This window comes from Camelus dromedarius, chromosome 1, assembly GCF_036321535.1.
Source record: "Camelus dromedarius isolate mCamDro1 chromosome 1, mCamDro1.pat, whole genome shotgun sequence".
NCBI classification, from domain to species: Eukaryota; Metazoa; Chordata; class Mammalia; order Artiodactyla; family Camelidae; genus Camelus; species Camelus dromedarius.
Window position 1 is genome coordinate 84923500 of NC_087436.1, and position 23659 is coordinate 84947158.

Consider the following 23659-nt stretch of genomic DNA (forward strand, 5'->3'; position numbering starts at 1 on the left):
ATTTGGTGACCAGAAGTGAAATGTTTTCTGTGAGTAGCAAAGGAGAAACACAGGAGAAAAAGGAGGAGAACTGTAAGTTTATCCAATGCACTGTTTCTCTCCTAGGGCCCTTCATGCTTGAGCATCTCTTGAAAGACAATGGAACTCTTCATAAACTTTTAAACTTGTTACTCTTTTCTCTCCAAGAAAATATAAAAAGGCAACCTCCTCCATTTGTATTTTCTCCCAACTGCATATTGCTGTAGAGATTCCATATATTTCTGGTGTAATTCCATTCTGAGGCCCTCTTAATGGCGCGGACCTGTGAAAAATGTAGAGGACCAGTTCATTCGGGGCAGTTGCTGGATGACACTGTAAGCACTTAAAAACAACTCAGGTGTATTTAACCTCCTTTCCTGGGACATTTAAAGAAAACGAGGCTATTTTGTTGTTAAGTTGCCCCACTAAAACGAGCAATAATATATCAGTCTAGTAAAAGACCTGGCCTTCTAAGCCATCATTACCATCTATCCTCGAATCTGCTCGGCTTCCACTGCCCTAAGGTTCCGCTTGTGGTTTTTTAACCCATGTCCTTACAGCTTTTTTCCAAGAGGGCCCAGATGGCAGTCGGTAAACGAGTCTGACTCGGGGGTGGGCTGGGGTGTGGGTGGGGTTGGGTTTGCGGTCCTCTTCCCACCTGGGCTCGCGGCTGGGGAGCTGAACGCCCAGCGTAGGACTGGGCGTCTCCTGGATCCAGACTCAGGGTGCACAGCGAGGTCGAGAGGCAAGAACTCGTGTATAGAAAGAAGCATTCGCGTACGTGACACCGTTTCTCAAACTTGCACCCAAGGGCACCTCCCTGCAGCTGGCTACCCCGAGGGTCTCCCTGACCCCCGCTAAGTTTATTTTAAAGTCGTGTATTATTTTAAGATTGCATGTAAATGATACATTTACTTCCACAGCCTATACTTACTAGTTTCAATATAAAATTAAGAGTTCCATTTCCCCCACCTCCACGCACTCATTTCCTTTCTAGCTGCAATGCCAGGCTTGCGGCCCCTTCCCCACATCCCACCCCCACCCCCACCCCCACCCCCAATCCGGGCTCATTGCGAGGGGCGGGGTCGGGTCGAGGTCTGGGCGAGGAGTCGCATTTTGCGGAGCGCCAGGGGGGGAAACCTGAAGGGTCTTCAGCCTGAGAGGCGGGGCCAAGGGCGTGTCCTCCCCAGACCCCCGCCCACCCTGCCGCCTCCCGTGAGGCCGCGAGCGCGCGGCGTCCCAGAGCAAGGCGAGTCCGGAAGCTCGCAGGTGGCTGGGCCCGGGTGGCCGAGGGGAAGGCCCTGGGGGGGCGGCCTGAATCCTGGGGCGCGTTTGCGGACTGACCCTGTGCGTGACAAGGTAACAGCCACTCAGGAGCCCGCCTGCGGCAGCCAGGGCCGCTTCTCCCGCAGGGGCTACTCGGTGTGCTGGTTCCGAAAAGCCGCGGGCGCCGAGGTGAGCCAGCCATCGCTGAGGCCCGCCTCTTCCTTGAATTCGCTGGCATTGCTTAGCGAGGAAAATTGCCGCCTTCCTTTTCCTGGGAACCGTGTCTAGTAGCCTACTGACCCATCCTGCTTTCTTTAGTCAGTATGAATGAGAGATGTCAATTTGGTTTCCAAAATTAGGCGATAGAACCGGAGTAGGAATCCAGATTTTCTATATTTGCCTCTGGAGAAAGCAAGAATCAGAGAAGTGGCCCCTGGACTTTAAGTGGTGCTCCAAGTGTGGGGTGTACCTGTGGGAACTCTCTCTTGCTTGAGGAAGACTGGTTTCATAACTGAGGTCACACAGCATAGAAGAGAGAGGGGCTTGTTTTTTATTTCGGTTTTCCTGTCACAAACTGGATGAAGAATCCGTCTGTTAAGGGTCTCTCCTCTCTTCTCTTTCACAGAGAAGTGAAAAACAGCTGATAAGATAGCACCATTCCAACTCTTTAAGGAAAAACCCAGAAATATTTTTCCTTGCTTGATTTAGAACTCGGGAAAAATGTCAGATAAAATGATGTATCTACCTAGGCAGGCACCTAGATGTGGAATCTTTGGATTGCCCTTAATGAAGTAATGCTGGGGCAAAAATCTCATTGAGTCCAGGTGAGGATAGCACTTGGGCAATGAGACACCTGGTGTGGGGACCTCTGAGGACACAATAACAGCAACAAAAAACATGATATTTATTGAGAATTTACTATGTGCTTATGCGTGATTCTAAGCAAATTACATATACTATTTAATACAAAGTGAGATTCTGAGTGCTTAACTGCATTATTATTTAGTTTTGACAAGCATATGAAGTAGCTGCTATTATGAGTCCCATTTTACAGATGAGAAAACTGAAACATGGAGTTTTTCAGGTAGGTGGGTGGCCCTATTCTCCAGCTGCTAAGAGTATAGGCTGCCAACAGCTCACAGCTGCGCCTTCTCTCAAGACTAGCCCTTGCTAATGGAACAGCCTCACTGGGAAATGCCCAGGTGGTTACACCCCAAGACTTGCAGGTGTGGTCTGTAGCTGAAGGAAGATTGCTAGGAAGACACCTCCTGCCTCAAAAGGGAATAGCTTTGCAGTGTCGTTCATACTCCACAGCTGCCTGTGGGATCAGGCTGGGGATACAGCTGGACCTACATCTTTGCTTTGCTTCTTCCCTTTCCCTGTTCTGCTCGCCCCACTTCCCTCTAGTTTTCACCTGAGAACCTCAAATCACTAGGACAAGCATCCTTATCTCAGGCTCTGCTTCTGTGAAACCCGACATAACACAGCTACTCTGCTGTACAGGCATACCTCAGATTTGGTTCCAGACCACTGCAATAAATTAACTGACACAATAAAGTGTTTCACATGAATTTTGTTTGTTTCCCAGTACATATGAAAGTTATTTTTACACTATAGTCTATTAAAAGTGTGTGATAGCATTTTATCTAAAAAATGTACATACCTTAATTTAAAAATACTTTATTGTTAAAAAATACTAACCATCATCTGAGCCTTCAGCAAGTCGTAATCTTTTTGCTGATAGATTTGCTCAATGCAGGGTTGCTACAAGCCTTCAATTTGTAAAAAACAAAAACAAAAAATCCCCACAGTATCTGTGAGGTACAATAAAAAGAGGTGTGTCTGTACTGGGTTGTGAAGTTTTCAGAATTTTATTCTTTATTCCCTAATGATAAGTCTATGGAAAGACAACTCACTAGTTTCAAACATGTATCAGATGACTTTCTCTTACAGTTAGCACAGTGAAATATATTAAGGAAGCTATGCTGCTAAAATACTACTTTGTGTAAAGGAAATAATAGAATGGCTTCTTTTAGATGCCAGTTGGTAAAGAAAACCCTATTCCTACCAGGGATGGAGATAGCCAGAGTAGGTGACAGGTAAGTAGTTATGCATTGAGTTCTTGATTGATGAAACAGGTTATGAGAAGGAAATGTGTTAATGCTGTTTTTAAAAGCTTTATGGAGAAACAGTTGACGTAGTGAAAGTGTACTTCTTGATACGTTGATATATGCATATACCCACAAACTATCACTACAGTCAAAATAATGAAAATAGACTTCACTCCTCAAAGTTTCCACAGCCCCTTTCTGGTTCCAGGCAACCACTGTTTTTTGTTTTAGTAACATAAGGTTGAAAAAGACTTTAGAGGTCATGAGCTTCAGTTGTTCAGTAGCTGGGCATGCCTGAGCACAAGGCATGCGGGGATTTCCATGGGCTAAAACCAGGAGGGATGTTGAAGTAACTGGGGCCAGGCTGCCATCTGCTCATAGGAAAGAAGATGCATGCAAAGTTTGATGCTGATGATAGCTTTGGCATTCAAGGCACAGATCTCACGTGTGACAAATTCTGATGAGGTTCAGGTAGACCTTGGGATTGGGACAGCTTGGGTTTAGTGACAGGTTAAAGGAGGCCATGTGAGGGAGTGATGCTGTCCTTGAACTACACAACCAAAATAAAAACATACAAACTCAACTCTCCACCCAAACTCAGAACTGCAAGCTTGGGACTGGACAAGGAGTCTCCTGATGGGTGGGGCAGTGGATTTCTGCCCTTCAGGTTTGACATTCTCTTGGCTCTCTTTTTGATTGCTCCTGGCTACGTGAGACATACTTGCCCATTTTAACTCTTTGGCTCAAGTTTGCTACCTCATAGTCCAGCTCAGACATATTTAGAATGTTCTGAGGCACTGCTGAAGGCTCTGGCAAAAGCAGCAGAGTGCCATAGTTCTAGATAATCTGGCATTTCAAACCTAATTTTCTCATCTTTGCTTTATGGTTCTTTGTCTCATGCCTGGAAATCCCTTTCTTTGGCTCCTCAAAGTTCAACCAACCCAGTTCCCCACTAACTCCTTTCTCCTCTCGCTCCTTTCTAGAGGATTCTTAGAGCACAACAACTGATGGTTAGCTTCATAATCCAGCTCTTGATCTAGCTCAGTGGTCTAGATCTCAATGGTCTGTATCAGTGCTGTCCAACAGAAATACAGTGCAAGCCACAAATGTGAGCCACACATGTAATTTTACATTTTTAGTGGCCACTTTAAAAAAAAAGGGGGAGAACAAACAGGTGAAATTATTTCTTAATAATATATTTTCAACCCAGTGTCTCTAAAATATGATCATTTCAACAAGTAATCTATATAAAAATTATTAATGAGATATTTTACGTTCTGTTTTATACCAAGTCTTTGAAGTCCACTGAGTAGTTTACTTACAGCACATCTCAATTTGTATGAATGATATTTACGTATTGGACAGTGTGAGTCTAGATATAGGCCTGGATCCAAAATTAACTAAGTATTCTAGGGGAAGAGAGGAAAAATAGGAGTTTTGTTTTGGACACACTGAGTTTGGGGTACTGGTAGCATCCCTGTGGACAGTGACAGTAAGCTTTTGGAAATGCAGTTCTAGAGCAGTAAGACAGCATCTTCCTTGGTTTTTGAATCCGTACCTTAGAGTTTTCCCCCAGATCCTAACTTGCACGTTAAACTGTGTATGTTCTACTCCAGTCAGTTCATCTCCATGTTGGCTGATTTTCTTGCACGTTTTCTCTGCCAAGCAAGTACATATCACATACATTTTTCTATACATTTATATCATCTCTCCTTCAGGTACCCTGGAAAGGGTCGAGCAGAAGAATGCGCACCGTTTTACTTCATGAAGAACCATTCTGTGAATGAACTATTATTCAGCATAAGCAATTAGTCTAAATATAACTTGGTTAGTATTTTTAAATCTGCATCCTAATTAATAGCTATCTAGAACAGTGTATCTTAAAAAATTTTTATCTAATTGTAAAAGTAATACATAAAAATGATATCACCTTGGTTAAAGGTTAAAAAAAGGATGACAATACTCAGTATTTCAAGCATGTGAAGAAATAGACACCTTTCTGTGGTGTGAATGTAAATTTCTACAGGGATTTTGAGGACTGGCAATATGTATTACAATTCTAAATGTGTATACCTTTGCTTCTGCAATTTCAATTTTAGGAATTTATGCCATAAGAATGACTGGGTAAGTGCCCACATTTGTGTGTGCAGGAGTGTTGATTCTATTGTTGTTTTTGTTTTTTTTAAAAAGGAAGCAACTTATATTTCAACAACCATTTATTGGGCACTGTAGTAGGTATGGGGCTACAACAATTAATCAGACATAGATGGTCTCTGCTCTCATATAGCTTGTGTTTTAGGAAAGAAGACAGCCAACTAAACATTTATTGAGCGCAGTCTGATGTTATAGACTGTGGTTGAAACACATTTGAGGGGAGCTGAACCCAGACTTGGGGAGGAAGTGAAGGTTTCTCAAGGAAGTGATATCTAAATTGAGTGCCGAGGGGTAACTGAGTTACATATGTTATGATAGATCATATAATGGAGCATGATGCAGCTATTAAAAATGATGATGTACATGTGGAAAGAAGTAAACAATATAGTATTGAAAAAAATTGGGCCATAAAATAGAAAAATATAACTTTAGCCTCAAAACATAATTGTGGTTGGTAGAATTTCAATAAATTGTCACTTTCAAATGTAAATATGTTACTTTCATAATCAGAAAAGATTGTAGGTGTTTTTAAAAATTTGAAATTAAAGTAGTATAGGTTAAGTGTAGGAAATTTGGAAATTATAGAAAGATTAAAAAAGAAGAAAATAAAAATGACTAAAAATCCCATGCCCAAGATGACAGATAATCAATTGTAACATTTTGGTGTATTTTCCACCATTCTTTGTATGCATATGAATGTATTAGCTCTTCTCATAGTGATATGTGCTTTGTAGGCCAGTTTTAAATTTTAATATAAAAAATAATTTGAACTTATTATTCATATATATATCTATCACAGAGTAAAACTTAATCACCAAAATTATAGTTTATTATGCTCAATAGAGTTAAATTCTTATGTTTATTTGGGAAATATCTTAACATCAAATGAAGCAATGCACTTTCTTCTGTTTTCTTTTTTTAATTTGGTACAATTAAATTGTTATATGTTAATCATATCAATAATAATTCTCTTCTAGATGCTGGCATTCATATAAGTAGATTATAGGGTTAAACTGGGTAAAAGTTCATTTTTCATGAGCATACATGAATGATGTTACTAGATCCCATTAGAACAGTGCCAGTCATGATGGGAGGGTAAATTTGCTTCACACTGTACAGTGTAGTTCCAAGTGTAGACTGGAGGTGTAGTGGAGCCCTGTTCCTTGACTTAAGGATAATATGTTGTATCATCTCTTCTATATTGCTTGGGTAGACTGTAGTAGTGCTGTCATTCATTCCTTTTAAAGATAGCTACTAAAAACCAGAAGAATTAAGTCAACATATTCCCTGTGTGTCCTTGATAGGCATTTTAAATAGCCAGAGAGTTTCTTCCTTATATAGGAAAGCAAAACATGTAAACTGTGTCAAGGGATGTAAAGTACTTGGAATAGTGCCTGATACATACTAAATGCTCAATAAATTACTGTTATTATTACTATTAATAAGAACAAATTATCAGCGTAAGTCTAGAAATGTCTTAGATCTATATTCAGATTCTCATCATTGGTTATGGGATGTGAAGAGTAAATTGATATCAAGATACAGGATGAAGGTCATACTTTTTCATATTGATGCCTAAGACCTGGAATAAAAAGTTAAACAAAGACCCTATACTGGGATAAATAAACTCAACTGAACTGAGTCTGTGTTTCGCTTAGAGCATAGCCCTCAGTCAGTTAACACTATTTTGAAACTGAATTCCCTAGGTAAAAAGGAAACAACTACTCTTGACACTTCTGTAAATGTTCATGGAGTCTGTTTGGTGAATGTGATCTCTCTTCAACTGAGTTGACATGAGAGTAATCTGCATTCATGTGGCGCCTTATACTCATAACAAGAAATACCGCTTTGTTGATCCAGGCTGTAAATCCTTTCCAAATTTTTAGGAAAAAAGTACGTTCATGGGGGACAGATAGGATATATTCAATGTAAACACGCTTTGTTTTACAGAGCAAAGATTTGGAAAAGCTGAAAACATTTTGTTAATTCAACCTAAGCATAGAAACCAAGAAAATCTCAGGTAAAGAAATAAAGATTTTTTCTTGATATATGATTATTCTAATGTTATTAATAATGCTTTTCTTCTATCATTTTAAGCAAATACAGGTTAACACTATAAAAACACCATGCTGGATTATTTTTCTTACATTTTTACTCTCCTAACCCTTGCCTTAATTTTAGAAGTTTAGAAAACAAAATGGGGTTAAATAAAGATGGTTTGAATATATATGTTTTCTTTTGGTAGTGAAACAATTTTTTCTTTTATTTGTATCATAATATTAATTAAATAAATAGTAATCATTGAGTTCCTACTATGTGTTATGTTTGAGGTATGTATTTGAGATAAATAATTGATTTTGAATATAAATACATTTATTTAAGCCTATTAAAATGTTTTCTGTAATTTTAATTTATTAATCTTTGAACAAACTGCAAAGTGATTCATCATGTAGATATAAATCTCTGTCCCTAGGAGATTAGGTGGACCGTCTCTGCTTCTATTAAAATTTTAATATACTTAGGTAAATTGGATTTACATTTGTTGTTTTTTAGCCTCTTAAGGATATTTTGTAAACCAGCTATAAAGTAAAAAGAGGTATTGATTTTTAAACATTTTAAGATATTAAGCATTTCAAAGTATCCTAAAAAATAAAGTGCTCTATTACAAGTATTCATCATCTTTGGCATCAGACATTTCTAAAAGTCAGTGTTTTCTGTGCTTGTGACATTGCCTTGAATCCACCAATACCATTTTAGTCTGGGAGGATCCAACAGTGGTAAGTATTATAGCCATGTAAGTTCTTGTAACTATGAGCTAAAATTCATGTCTGGATCCAGACAGTCCTCAACTTAACAGTGAATTTACAACTTGGGAAAAGTAGTATAAATAAACATGATTTAAGTTAAATTTATCTTTCTCATAGAATCTATTTTAAATACAGAATTGTCTTTCTGAGGGTGTAAAATAGATATTTACTCACTCTATGAATCATATGCGTACTATGGGAGATTTAAGCTTGGGAATCTTGGACATTTAAATTGCATGGGTGAATAGTAATAACTGGATACTGCTGATTTGCTTTTATTTTGGGCTTCAGTTACCTGGGACTGAGACCCATTTATTTCAGGTTACTGAGTGTAACCCCTGTGTTCAGCTGAAGCTAAACAATTTTTAAACTTTTTATGTTGATAATCTTAGGCTTGCAGAAGAGTTGCAGAGGTAGTGCAGATAGTTCCAATATACACTCTACCCAGCCTCCCCAAATGTTAATAATGTCTCATATAGCCATGCAACAATGACCAAAATTAAGAAATTAAGATTAGTTCTGTAAATACTGTTAACTAAACTACAGACTATTTAGATTTCCCCAGTGTTTCCACCATCTTTTTTTTCTGTTCCAAGATTCAAGTCAGGAGACCACAACTGCTTTTAGTTTTTGTGTCTCCTTACTCTCCTTCAATCTGTGACAGTTCCTTAGTTTTTCCCTTATCTTACTGCCTTGGCACTTTTGAGGAGTACTGGTTAAATGTTTTGTAGAATGTCCTTCAGTTTGGGTTTCCTTTTTTCTCATGATCAGACTGAGGTTATGGCTCTTGGGTACATGACATCAATATGTCTTATTACTGGTGATGTTATCCTTGATCAGTTGGCTAAGGTCGTATTTGCCAGGATTCTCCATGGAAAGTTATCATTTCCCCATTCCATGTTCTGTCCTCTGAAAGTGAGTTACTTAGTCCAGTCCAGTCCAGGGGAATTAAGATCCATCTTCTGGAGGGAGGAGTATTTAAGAAATTGCAGACATATGTTAAAACCACCACAGTAAGTAATAAATATTTTGTAGGAGATCCTTGGAGACAGTGTGGGTGCTAGTTTCTCTTTAAAGTTTCACTCACTAGTTTCAGCACTCATCAGTGGATCTTGCCTGCAGCAGTTACTACTTTGATACTTTAATGGTGATTTATTTCCCTTATTCTTTCTGCATTTATAATTCTGTTGGGAAGAACTGCCTCTTTTTATTCATTCATTCATTCAGCTGTATATTTTTATCAGTATGGTCTTACAGATATTTATTACCTTATGGATACTTACTTTATTCTTTGGGTTGTAACTCATTATTATCATTATTTATCATATTGCTCAAAGTATTCCAGCTCTGGCTATCAGGAGCTCTCAAGGGTTGGCTCATGTGTCCTTTGGACAGACCCACATCTTTTAATTAATTTTCTTTATTACTATTATTTTTATCATCAACTTACTTTCTGGCATTGTAAGATTCTCCAGATTTATTTTGTATTCTCTATGCCCTAGTCCCTAAACCAGCCATTCTTTAAGAAGCATAGTTTCTTTTATTGGAAAATGGTATTTAGAAACCAAAATCTGACCTCTAGGTGTTCTTGTTACAACTGGAGAGTCATTACTTCTAGGTCCTTTCAGTGCAAAGAGTTAACAAGTGTTTGTAGTATATTAACCCATGTATCTATATTCATTTCTGTATATATCCATCTGTATATATATTAAAATAAACATTAGTTCATATAGATATCTCCAAATTCAGTCTGTTACCTTAGGATTTACTCTAACACTCCCCATTTACTTATTTGAAACTTCTTTCTCCCCCAGGTACAAACCTGACTGTCACTATCTACAACATATTTCTTATTTTTTCAACTCTAGTATATATGTAAAGTAGTTTCAGAATTACTAACCTAGACCTGTGAGATACATATTTACCAACAAGAATATAGTGTTTTGTCTTTAGCCTTTCGTCTTTAGCCTTAGAATATCAAAACTCTGTTATAGAAAGTTATTTATCCATGAAATCATTGACAAGACCAATATCATGAATCTTCTCCCCTTGTTTTCTTCTAGAAGTTTTACAGCTTCAGGGCTTACATTTAAGTCTTTTATCCATTTTGAATTGATTTTTGTGTATGGTGTAAGATAAAGGTCCAATTTCATTCTTTTGCATGTGGACATCCAGTTTTCCCAACACCATTTGTTGAAGAGACTATCCTTTCCCCATTGTGTGTATTTGACATTCTTGTTGAAGATCAGTTAACTATATATGTGTGTGGATTCATTTCTGTGCTGTCTATTCTGTTCATTTGCTCTGTATCTGTCTTTATGCCAGTGCCATACTATTTTAATTACCGTGACTTTGTAATATACTTTGAAATCAGGAGATATGATACCTCCAGCTTTGTTCTTCTTTCTCAATATTGTTTTGGCTATTCAGTGTCCTTTATGGTTCCATATTAATTTTAGAACTGCCTTTTCTATTTCTGCAAAAAAAACTATTGGAGTTTGATAGGGATTGATTTGAGTCTCTGGATTGCTTCGGGTAGTCTGGATATTTAAACAATAGTCAGCCGTCCAAGCCATGAACATGAGATGTCTTTCCATTTGTTTGTAACTTACTTAATTTCTCTCATCAGTGTTTTTATAGTTTTCAGTGTACAGTCTTCTCCATCCTTAGTTAATTTTATTCCTAAGTATTTTCTTCTTGACACTATTGTGAAAGAGATATATTCCATCATGACATTGATCTTGGCAGTTGTTTCATTGATATGACGAAAGCACAGGCAACAAAAGCAAAAACAGACAAGTAGACTATATCAAACTAAAAGGCTTCTGCACATCAAAGGGAGCAATCAACAAAATAAAAAAGGCAACCAATTGGATGACAGATAATGTTTGTAAACCATTTATCTGATAAAAGCTTAATATCTCAAATATGTAAGAAACTGCTACATCCCAATAGCAAAAAACCAAATACCTGATTAAAAAATGGGCAAAGGAATTAATAGACATTTCTCCAAAGAAGACATACAAGTGGCCAACAGGTATATGAAAAGATTCTTAAGGCCACTAACCATCAGGAAATTAAACCATGATAAGATATCACCTCACACCTGTTAGGATGGCTATTATGAAAAAAATAAAAAGAGAACAAGTATTGGCAAGGAAGTGGAAAAACTGGAATCCTTGTATACTGCTGGTGGGCATGTAAAATGGTGTAGCCACTGTGGAAAACAGTATTGAAATTCTTCAAAAAATTAAAAGTAGAACTATCATATGATCCAACAGCCCCACTTCTGATATTTTTCCAAAAAGAATTGAAATCACAGTTGAAATCAGGGATTTGATGAGATATTAGCATTCCTATTTTCATTGTAGCATTATTTACAATAGCCAAGATGTGGAAATAATCTAAATATCCATTGACAAATGAATGGATAAAGAAATTGTAGTATATCCATACAGTGGAATGTTATTTAGCCTTCAAAAAGAATGAAGTTCTGATACACATAAAAATATGGATGAACCTTGAGGACATTGTGATAATTGAAATAAGCCAGTCACAGAACAACAAATACTACATGATTCCACTGATTTGAAGTATCTAGAGTAGTCAAACTTACAGAAGCAGAGAATAGAACAGTGCTTGCCAGGGGCTGGGATGAGGGGGTAATGGAGAGTTATTACTTAATAGCCATACTTTCTATATGGGATGATGGAAAAGATTTGGAAACAGTGGTGCTGGTTGCACAACAGTGTAAATGTAATTCTTGCCATTGAATAGTATACTTAAGAATGATTTAAATGGCATTAAAAATTTAAAAGCTATGGTCACAACATGTAGAAATTGATACTTAAGGTTTTAAGCACTCTAAAATTTCAAATTTTTCAATCAAGTAGCCATTGCAGAAAACTGTTACCAGCAGGTCAGAAAATGAGGAATTTTAGTTAATCAAGTGGCCATATAAATAGTAAATTAAGCCTGTACATCATAAACATCAAATTTCAAAAAATCTAAGTATTAACACAAATCTATACTTATTTAAGAATTAAATGGAATTTTAATTATTTAGTATTTAATTTAAGGATCATACTTATAAATATCCTTCAACAATGAATGAATAAACAGATACGATGAAACACGACTGAATAATAAAGAAGAACAAACTTGATTCACATAAGACAAGGATGATCTTAAATGCATTTTGCTAAGCCAGACACAAAAAGTAACATAATGTATGATTCTCTTTATATGGTATCATGGAAGGCAAAGCTATAGGGAAAGAAAACAGATTAGTGGCTGCCAGGAATTAGGAGTCAAGCAAGGGGTTACCTAAGAGTGGGATTACTGGGTTGTATGATAATTCTATAGCTTTTTGAGTAATTGCCATACAGTTTTCCATTGCAGCTGTACAATTTACATTCCCACCAGCAATGCCCAAGGGTTCCAGTTAATTCACATCCTCACCAATACTTCTTATTTTATTCTACTACTACTACTATTATTATTGCTATGCTGGTAGGTGTGAAGTGGTATCTCATCCTGTGTTTGATTTGCATTTCCCAAGTAACTAAGAATGTTAAGCATCTTTTCGTGTACCATTTCATGGCTATTCGTATATCTTCTTTGGAGAAATGTCTATTCAAATCCATTGCTCATTTCTTAATTGGCCTGTTTGTCTTTTTGCTATCTAGTTGGGAGTTCTTTATATATTCTGGGTATTAAACCATTGTCAAATATATGATTGCAAGGATTGTCTCCCATTCTATTGGTTGTCTTTTCACTTTCTTTGATAATGTCCTTTGATGCAAAAAGTTTTAAGTTTTGATGAAGTCCAGTTTATTTTCTCTATGGCTGCTTGTGTGTTGTATTTAAGAATCTATTACCAAATCCAAGGTCATGAAGGTTTACCCCTATATTTTCCGGTTTAATATTTTTACGTCTTATATTTACATCATAGGTCCGTTTTTCGAGTTTATATACAGTGTGAGGTAGGGGTTATGAACATATCTTTATTTTCAGATGTTTTAAAAATGCAAACATTTTAAAGGTTTAGTGGCCACTTCAACAGTTCCTTCTCTGTGATAGCAGGCAGGCGCAATATTAATGCATATTAAAATCGAATACTTTGGAAAAGGGAAAAAAAGGCATGCTTGAACTTTTCACTTCAAGTATCTTTCGGTAAAGGACTCCTGGACGCCATCAGATTTTATTTTTCTGGTCCATGATTTATCCTAACTATTTTTCTGGGCAAGCTACATCCTGAAGGATTCCTTACCAAATTCTTCACAGAGGTTAGGGGCCTAACATCACAGAACTTTATGAATATTGGGGAAGACCATCTACTCATTGTATCAATGTCTCCTTCCCTTTCATAGGAGATGTTTTACTCTATTAGGATCATATCAAATTCTCATGAATCCAGATATGGAAAATTTTGATTACCAACATCTACCACATACAGAATGGCTAGACTTTGGAGAACACATAAAATCTACTCTTGTTTTGGTTATCAGAAACATTGAAGGGGTCTGAGCTAATTGCAAAGCATCATAATCTTTTTCCTTTAGCCCTTTTCTAGGCTATTGCTGATTTTTTTCTCTTCTTTTTTTTTTTTTTAAACTTTAACTATGTCTAAAGAAGAATAGGTCATTTCACAGTTTGCCAAATGAAGTACAGCTCCAACTTTGCCAGACCATAATCTGTCAAGAGTAAGTGACACAAAAATATTCCATTTGGATCTTGGCAGTTCCCTAAGAAAAGCAGTGGCCGATGGTGAATAGAGTTTAACAAAACTTTAAAGACAAAAGACATGTTACAAATTGAATACTGACCAAAAGAAATATGTAATAATTGGCGGTTTGTGCTTTGAACTGTAGTGTAATGATGAATTTTCAAACCAACCTGAGGGAAACTAGGATTGAAACTAGGACAAAGGCTAAAACTTACAAGCAAAATACCAAAAAAAAAAAAAAAAAAAAAAAAAAGACTGGACTACCAAAACAGTCCATTTGCTTATCCAGAGAAAGGAAAAACATGCAAAATATGTTAGGTAAGGTACCCTGAATTTTATGATAAAGGTTGAAGTTGACATTTGCAATTTGGGGTTACCCAAAATCCTTTGAAAAAACTACATTTTTGTGGTATTTCTCCATAATGTAAACCTTACCATCTCAATGTAGCATATTAACAAAAACAAAACAATGTAACAAAAACTACCTTTTCTAGACCCTCCCCACTTTCTTTTATAAATACTTGGTTTAGATTCTGACAGATACATATTCATGACATTTGGTTTGCAATTAATACATGTGGGTGAAGAGGTAGGACATGGAACATCCATTTTGCTAATTCAGGAACTAGCGAAAACCACATGATTCTTTGTTCAGATGTGGTAGCACCAGTTTCCTGACTGTGGTGGAGACAAACTTTGGTTCTGGGGTCTGCTTAGCATTTTCACCAAAGTTATTCCTGGAAGTTTGGCTTAGAAACTACTTCACTAACCTTTCCAAAGATTCTATAAGCTATCTAATACCTGTAGTGAATTCTTTCTCTCGCTCAATCAATCAGAGTGGATTCTGTTGTCTGCAACCCAGAACCCTGTTTAATACAAGATCTATTGTGTATGTGAATCTTTCTTGGAAAAAGTTTAAAATGTAGCATTAACATGAAGTCTCATCTTAAAAATCATGGATATTTAGAAATTTTAATGGAGAGTTACTTATATTAAGCACTAGTTCATTTAGTGAAGATTGATATTGAAATTTATTCAAAATATCCTTTTAAGTGGAGAACAAAACCAAATATGAATCAGTGTATCTATTAATAGTAATGTTCATAAGCTCTTCTCAGAGTTCAATATATAATATACATATATAGCCATATGTATATTAATGAAGACACTTTTATTTTTGAATGTGGAGGTATTAAATCTTTCTTTTTCTGTTCCTAACAAAAATACTCTGATTTCTGTATTTGTTAGGCTGGAGCAGTTGTATTTATATGCCTAACAAGAAAAAAATTTTGAGGAAGATGATAATTCAAATCAAACCATGAATATTCACAAGTGCATCAAGTGCTCTGGAAGTATAAAATTAAATGTTTCAGCATGAGAAACCTATTTAGTATTGGCATTCCTTCACATCACTCATGTAGGCTCCTGAAGGATCATTCTGGAGTTACAATAGTAATACAAAAGTAGAGTACAGGCCCTTGTGAATATTTTATGGTTTATTGTATATGTGGCATTCTTAAATTTTAATGCCGCAGAAGAAATGGATAGCCCTGGAATCCTTGTGTCAGTGAGATAGAGAGGAGACTGGTGATCCAATTAGTAAATGGGCATCTGGCAGCCAAATGATGCACTTCAAAACTTGGCTGAGAATGACTGGCTGTCATCCACACTTTCACAATATAGAGGCGAGAAAACAGAATGTGGAGTCCTCCTGCTCTTTCTGTGATGCTTTAAATCCAGTTGAGTCTTGAATACCAGACCTTTTCCATTACAGTGCTTGTCATAAATATATTAGTTCTCAGTTCCACATGGCTTCTCCTTCCTTTTCCGTCACTTACTTATTGTTGGCCTCATTCTCATGACTCCATGGTGGTCCTATTGACTGTTCTAGTCTTAGTTCATAGAAACCAATCATTATTTTGAGGATATTTCTGTGATATGGCAGTTACTTCAGGAATTTTTGATATTTTTTTCAAGTCTACAGAGTTTAAGCAGTAGTTTTTAAAAATTTCTGTCTATTAACATAAACAATCAAAAGTCAGGAGTCTTCACATTGTGATCTTGTGTGATCCTCTTCCCAAAAGCAGTGAAAATAGCATTTTGAAATTTCTCCTTGTATTGTTTCCTTTGGAACAAAAATCCTAATTCTTCCAGTAACCATTTAACTTTATTTTTAAATTCCATTCATTTGTATCATTACACTCTATATGCTGAGAGACAGTCTGCTTTGAGCCTCTTATGTTCCTACACATCTTGCTGAATGTGCCAAAATCCCAAGGCTTTGACTGTTCTTTTGCTTGGGCCATTTCTCAAATTGTTTATTCAGCTAACAGTCCTAACAAAGTAATGCATTGCACTTCTTCATGGCACCTGGTCTCCTTCCAGACAAACCAGCTTGCTTACTGCCTGTTATGAAAGCAGCAGATTCCCAAAGCTCAGGGTTCCTCCCCGTTACCCACTCCACTGCATATGCAGGCTCCACTGAGCCCTCCCCATTGCCTTGAGGGACTTGGGGACTGATGCAGCAATACTGATACTCTTGTTGGTCCTTTTGCTGCAACTAGTAAAGTTCTTTGTCTCTTGACTCATGAGTCCCATGTCTTCTGTGAGCATCCATGGAACTGTGGCTTACTTACTGCTTATATGGCTATTTTGCTGGGGTTTTTCCTGCTTCTAATTCTCCTTCACATCATCAGGCTTATTAAAGTAGGGCAAAATCCCAATTTGGTTTATAAAATACCTTCCTTTTGAATAATTTAAATCAATGTTATATATTCTGTTTTTCCCCTAAAACATTATTATGAGGAATGTAGATACAGGTTTATTACCATTTTATCAATGGGGATTTGGAGGTTAAGTGATTTTCTCAAGATTATTTAAGTAATTCATTGTAAATCAAGGGCTAGAATTCAGACTTTCTTACTGATATCACAGGGATGGGGTGTCTTTGGTTATATAATAACTGCCATCTTCTTTCCCACTAATGTTCTCTGTAATGACACCTGCCTAATTTAGAATATAGAAATTATAACTGCTCTTCTAGGAAGAAAGAATTCTGGGTAGCATAATTACTAAATAAAAATCATAAATTATCCCAATATTTCATAGAACTTCTCAATATTTCATAGAACATGTTCTGTTCTGGTCTTCACAATAATTACTCATATCAGAAAAACAAAATAAATAATGTTTGCTCTTAGCCTCAAATACAATGTTCCTTAAAAGTGGTCCTCATCAAAATGATCTGGAGAGCCTTTTAAGTATACAGGTTCCTGGGGCCTATCCCAGACCTACCAAATCAGAATTTCCAGGGTATTAAGGAGTCTTGACTTTTTAAAATCAAATGTCCCAGGTTATTTTTATGTCAATTAAAGCTTACCATGCATGACTACTATGGGTAGTTGTTTCTAGAAGCTAAGGGTGGACAAACTCCTGTTCTCTGGCTGAAGACCTGTGAACAGAGGAAAGTAGCAGATTCACAAAGCTGATTATGTATATAGTACTTTTAAAAAGTCTTGATAAAAGGAATGCAAGTCAAATCAAATTTATGTCCTCAAAAAGGCAAAGATCTGGCTTTACACCATGAATTCAGCAGTAATGGTTTTTTAAAATGCCTATATTTTGCGAAAGAGCAGGGCTCATCTAAGGAATTAATTTGTATGGCGACCTTTTGTGGTTGTGTGACACCTCTGTTTGCCTATTCGTAAATCCACTCAATATATATTCATCGAGTGTCTACTTTCTGAGCCAAGTGTCATTCTAGGCACTGATGCTACAGCAGTGGACAGGTTGGCAAGGATCCCTGCCTTCAAGGTCTTTACCAGAAGAGGATGAGAATTGCTTCTTAATAAAAAATAAAATTCTTTACAGATGAAGATGACAGAATTTTGCTAGCCAATAATGACTTCAAACTTGCCATTTTGCAGAAGAGATGTTTTTAATATTCTTTCTCCCCAGATTTGAAGCTGCAAGTATGATTCTAAGACAAGGACATGTACCCTTGGAATGCTACTTGATTTTTGCTGGATATTTAAAGGTCATGTCAAGTAATACAAACATATGCAAAAATACCAACTCTGAAATTTTAAGTGAGTTTGAAGAAGACAACTTCATAGGAGTAAATACTGTCTCAATTTCCCAGTCTCTCATCATCATTTTTTTAAATTAAAATTTAAAAAAGTATGTGTCTCATTGCATTAAAATAATTAGCATGGTATGCTATAGTATTGTCCTTGAGCATTAAATATTTCAGTAATTGAATTGCTTAGAAGAAACATATTTTTCCTTAGCATTGTAGAACCAATATATAGTCTAATATACAGTTTGTCAATGTACAGGACATACAACAAGATTCATAAATGATTGCTCTATGAATGACTGACTAGTTAAATGAATGAATTACAAACAGTGTAGCTCTGGAGGTAGGGTGGTATTAAAAAATACAGAAATTATACCAAAACAGTTACTGATTCAAGGAGTTCTTTTTGATTCATTAAAGAAATTTTGTGCTTCCAAAAGATTTTATGCAAAAGGGGTAAGATTTAGGCTAAGAAAGTAGCTTATGTGTAATTATGTAATGATAAAACTTGGTTCATTTCTGTATTTAGTCAAGGGTGGATTGGATTTAGAGATTCTTGAATCCATAAGTCCTTAAGTGTAGAGGTCTTGGGAGGTGAGAGCAGTTGCTGGGATTGAGGTCAGATATGGTATTGGAAACGCTGCCAAAGAGTCTGGACTTAATCCTACAGGCAGTGGAGCTCCTTGAGGGTTTTTAAGTAGGGGAGAGATGGATCAGATTAACATTTAGGTAGACGACCGGTGCGATGAGGTGGGGTTTATATTAGCAGATGAAGGACAACATAGAATTGGAGAACAGCTGGGAGATCAATAAGCAGACCCTGGACCAAAGCAACGATCCTCGGGATACCAATTAGGAGATGAATTCAAGACATTTTATTGGCAACAAATTCAATGAGAAGGGCAAAGGAGAAATAACAGATATATTTCTAACAATTTTCAATAAAAACAAAACCTTATTTTTCCATGGCATTCCCATCGCTAAATTAATTATGAATCATCAGTGGGTAAAAAAAAATTTCTTGGTAGGTTGAGCAGTGGTTAAGGAGTTGGCCAGCCTGGGACTAGTGAACCATTCTAGTGAGGGAGGTGCTTTGGAGGCACTCTTAGAACCTGATGATCCTTGTGGACTCCAAGGTCTTCCTGGGGATCAGTGACTGGTAGTGTTAGATGGAGCCTCAAAGGTCATCTACACAAAGTCTTTCACTTTACACCTTAGTGAATGGAGAACCAGGACAGTTAAATGAATTGCTCACAGTAACATAGTGACGGAAATGGGAGTAGAATCCTAAATTTTGAGCTCTGTTCACGCCACTGGGCTGCCCCAACTGTGTGCAGAGCAAATGAGCCATTGGTTTTTCAACCAAAGATAAGAAACTTGGAGATCATCCGGACCAGTGTTTCTCAACCAAAATCTGTACTAGTCAGGGTTTTCCAGAGAAAGAGAACCAGTAGGGTATATCTACATATCTATATGTAGATTTAGTATAAGAATTGACTCACGTGATTATGGAGGCCAAGAAGTCCAGTAATCTGCCATCTGCAAGCTGGAGAACCAGGGAAGCCAGGAATTCAGTCTGAGTCCAGAGGCCTGAGAACCCGGGGGACCAATGGTGTAAGTCCCAGTTGGATTCCAAAGGACTGAAAATCAAAGGGCCAGTTATGTAAGGCCTAGTCCGAGTCTGAAGGCCCGAGAACCAGCAATGCCAGTGTCTAAGGCAGAAGATAGATGTTCCATCTCAAGCAGAGAGATTTTGAATTCCTGCTACTCTCCTTTCTCTAGGATAATCCCCCCTTGATTCTTTACTGCTACATCTTTTTCAACATTATAATCATAAAAAAGTGTTACGATTTTGTACGCGGTTACACTAACATCATCCCCCTTCACTGAGCATCATAGATCCAGGTCAGCATCTCTGCCCCAAGTTTGCTGTCTTCAGAACAAAGCATCCTTTTTTCCTGAGCATTGAATGGAGCTGGGGCACAGCCTTGTGCGTGTTTGTTTACCATGCTGCTGTTTTAGCACGTGATGTATTCCAAACGAAAGACTCATTCAACCAAGCTTCTGTTTTTATACAGTAGTTTGTCCAAATTAATCCTGCTGGGGCTGGCAGATAATGTGAAAGGAAAGTATTTATTAACTCTATAAGCCCAAAATTTACTTAAAAAATAATTTGCTTAAAATGATGCATACTTAAAATTTCACACGTTCCCAGATTTTCATGGTAAGAAAAATATCAGAGCTGAAATTGTTCTACAAGAGATGCATTTGTTTTTATTTTTCAGGAAATCTACCTTTTAACTAATGCCAATTGGCCCGCTTCGATTTTATGTAAAACAGATATGAAACTTTTGTAATAAGTAAAGAAGTAAGTATTTGATAATATTCATAAAAATGATTAATGTGTTAAGGAAACCTTTTGGTGGAGCCTAGATAAGTTTCAAAGTCAAAAATATTTACATTGAGAATGAATCTAAGGAAAATTAAGTGTCTGTTCATTAGATTAACAGGAGAAAAGCATACAAATTTCTACAAGGTTTACATGACACAGGAACCCTCATAATGACATAAAGACTCAAAGAAGTGGCAAAATCTAAATACTTTTATACCAGGTTAAACAAAGAGAGGCAATAGTGGGAAAGTAACTAAAACATATGGGTTGAAGGAAGATGAGTTATTTTAACAAGATCTGTTTGTACAGAATTCTCTCGGCTTTAGCCAAGGGAGGGCATCTTTCTCAAGAGTTTTCAGTGTCCTATTTTTAGGAAGAAAAGGGGAGATTAGAATGCCCTTCTTGCATATGCTCTTTTTAAGGTATCTTAAGTTTTAAATAATTCTTATGCCAAAGTGGCATATTTTGGGGTGGTGTCTTCTATCACCCATCACTGACCATAAGGATTTTTCCAGAGTGAATTAGATAATGCACGTAAAACTATTAGATCAGTGCCCGGCAGAACAACTCTCAGTAAATGGTAGTTGTTATTTTTGTCACTAATTATAATAAAAACAAATAATCTTGTGCTGTTGAGAGATACATGCCCATCAAATTAACTTAAAAATGTGCTTATTAACACTGCCTTGTTCATGAAAATGACTGGCTGGTCTATTGCTAGGTTCATAATTTGAAGTTAAAATGCTTATTCACAGGGATATGCTGTGATGCTGTTAAAGTTCTTGATGAGGCAGGAGTTGTGGGTGGTTCCATCGGTTGGCAATTGAAGTGCACTTTGTTTCACAAGCCTGTGTCAAGTGGAAAGCAGAGTTTTTCATTTTCATTATTTTTGGAAAGTGATTTACAAGTGTTTAACAGTCCTTAGAGAAGGCTCAGGGGTACTATAATTCCCATATTATTTAAAAAATATTTCTCAGATAAATCTCATGAGACATCACCTTAGTTCCAGGGTGTTGGTAATCCAATAGTTCTAAGTTTTGGGTTTTTTTTTTTTAATAACTCAAGACAAATAACTTTCTGAAGCTATTTAGGCCATGTGTTCCTAGTCTGCCTATGAATCTTGATGTGCCAGGTTCTCGAGCAATTGCCTACTTGATCCCTTGGGAGATCTGAAGTGAAAGCATTGATTAGGCTCTTTTGGGCTGAGAGCCCTGTTCAGCTTTGCTGGCAGAAAAGTCTTCATTTTTTTTCATTAGAGAAATTAGTGGCAGTAGAATCTTGCTTAGAGGCATTTGTTACTATTAGCCTGGTCATGAGCACTGTCTGCTGTCTACTCACAAATTCTGTTGGTAAGCCGTTCCGGAAGCAAGGGAATGTGCTTGAAATCTGTGTTTGTTTAGAATTTTTAAAATGGATATCTTTGTCAGTACAAGCTGCTAAAATTTTCTGTATACCTGCTAGGAGAAATCATTCTGTGATAGAGCTGTTTGAATTCAGAGTGGAATGTACTGTAATCTGATTTGAAGATGTCAGGAAATTTCGTGAACATTCTAGTATTGATGAATATCAGTTTAATAGACACACGCTGTGTACTTCTTTACTGAGCCCATGCTGTGGGAACTTGATGGGCTGTAACAGTTATGGCCATAGTAAGTGCTGTGCACTCAAATGTCCTATGAAAAAGCATCAGAAATACAGGATGTGGTTTTCTTTTTAAATATTATATTTGATTTATTATTTATGGGCTAAAAAAGAAAGGTGAGCTCCATTAACCCAGTGACCTTTATTTTTTCCCAAGTGGGATAATTGCATTCTAATGGAAATATAGGAACAGTAGGTATTGTAAATACAAACTCCCTGCACAAGTGGGGCTGCTTGCTTCAGCCTCTGAAAGCATCCAGTGGGTTTCAGCATCAATTTATAAGCAGCTCAGATTCTTTACTAAACAAAATGGAAAAATGCTGCCAATGTGTTAGCATCAGGAAAATCTAATACTGTTTCTAGTGTTAATCCTGTAAATATATTTAAGTGTATTATGTTCTCTTTAAAGTAATAATTATCAGTTTCATTGAAGACTGAAATTACAGCCTTACAGTAAGTGTCACTGTGGCATATCTCACATATGGCAGTGGTGTGTTATTTGGGAGTGCTATGCACATCTTGTGTGAAAACCACAAATTTAAGGCTCCTATTCTGGCCACTCCTCACAGACCTTCTGTAATTTTTGACCTGATCACATCTTCTGAATCTTAAGAGACTTCATTTTGAGGACTTCTGGAATCCAGACAGGAGAAGGACGCAGTCTCAGTTCTGCTTTTAGGTCCTTCTTATTCTGGAGTCACAGAGAGATGCCCAGGGGAGGCTGTCACTGGTTCTCAAATGCTAGTTCATACATCATTGATATTCTCTGACTGTCCCTAGCCTCTCAGAGAGCAAACGAGAAAGATATGGACAGTGTACATTTTTCGCAAAGTTGAATTTATTCAAGTTTTAAAAACAAGGTTCTCTGTATTTTTAGATGATACCCTCCCCCTTCTTTCCTTCCTTCCTTCCTTTCCTGCTTAAGAATCATTTATTTCATGACATGATGTTGATGGTCCTTGGTGGTTGTTGTTTTAATGTCCTTCCTTGGCACACAAATAGAACAGAGGTTGCCAGCTGTACATCACATTCTCCCACCACCAAAATAAAAAAAAAAAATTAACCAATCTGAGAGTTCACCAAATCTAGAAACTAGTGTACTTTGTTAAACTGTTTTGTCTTATATGAGGGCTCAGATCTCAGTGTTGGGAAATGCTTCCTCTCAACTACTGGTTTGCTATTACTGTTTTATATCACCTATCAAAACAGTGTTGCTTAGTCTTTAAGAGCCTGAGCTGTGAACTCAGGCAGTTAGGGTTCACATTTCAGGGCTGCCTCCGTGAGCCCTGGGCCACTTATTTAATCTCTTAGAGCCTCAGTTTCTCATCTGTGTAAATAGTGACTATAAACTATTAATTCATAGAGGGGTTATGACCATTAATACATATAAAATGTGTAGAACTGTGGCTGGCATAGAAGATATATATTGGCATATATGAATTTTGCAACTAATTGCATTTTCCT

General features: G+C 36.9%; 2 long non-coding RNA genes across 3 annotated transcripts in view; one reads left to right on the top strand and one right to left on the bottom strand.

The window, feature by feature from the left end:
* Positions 1-284: 284 nt before the first annotated feature.
* On the bottom strand, positions 285-19758 carry LOC116147448 (uncharacterized). Its single transcript, XR_004131043.2, has 3 exons — positions 19665-19758; positions 17464-17535; positions 285-301 (listed from the first exon to the last, which is right to left on the bottom strand). It is a non-coding gene; the product is annotated as an uncharacterized LOC116147448 (long non-coding RNA).
* The window catches only part of LOC116147443 (uncharacterized), a 104326-nt gene continuing 85380 nt past the window's right edge, over positions 4714-23659 (top strand). For both annotated transcript variants that reach the window (XR_010382521.1, XR_010382524.1), the window contains exons 1-2: positions 4714-5222; positions 7500-7569. This is a non-coding gene — a long non-coding RNA (uncharacterized LOC116147443). The remainder of the gene's footprint in view (positions 5223-7499; positions 7570-23659) is intronic.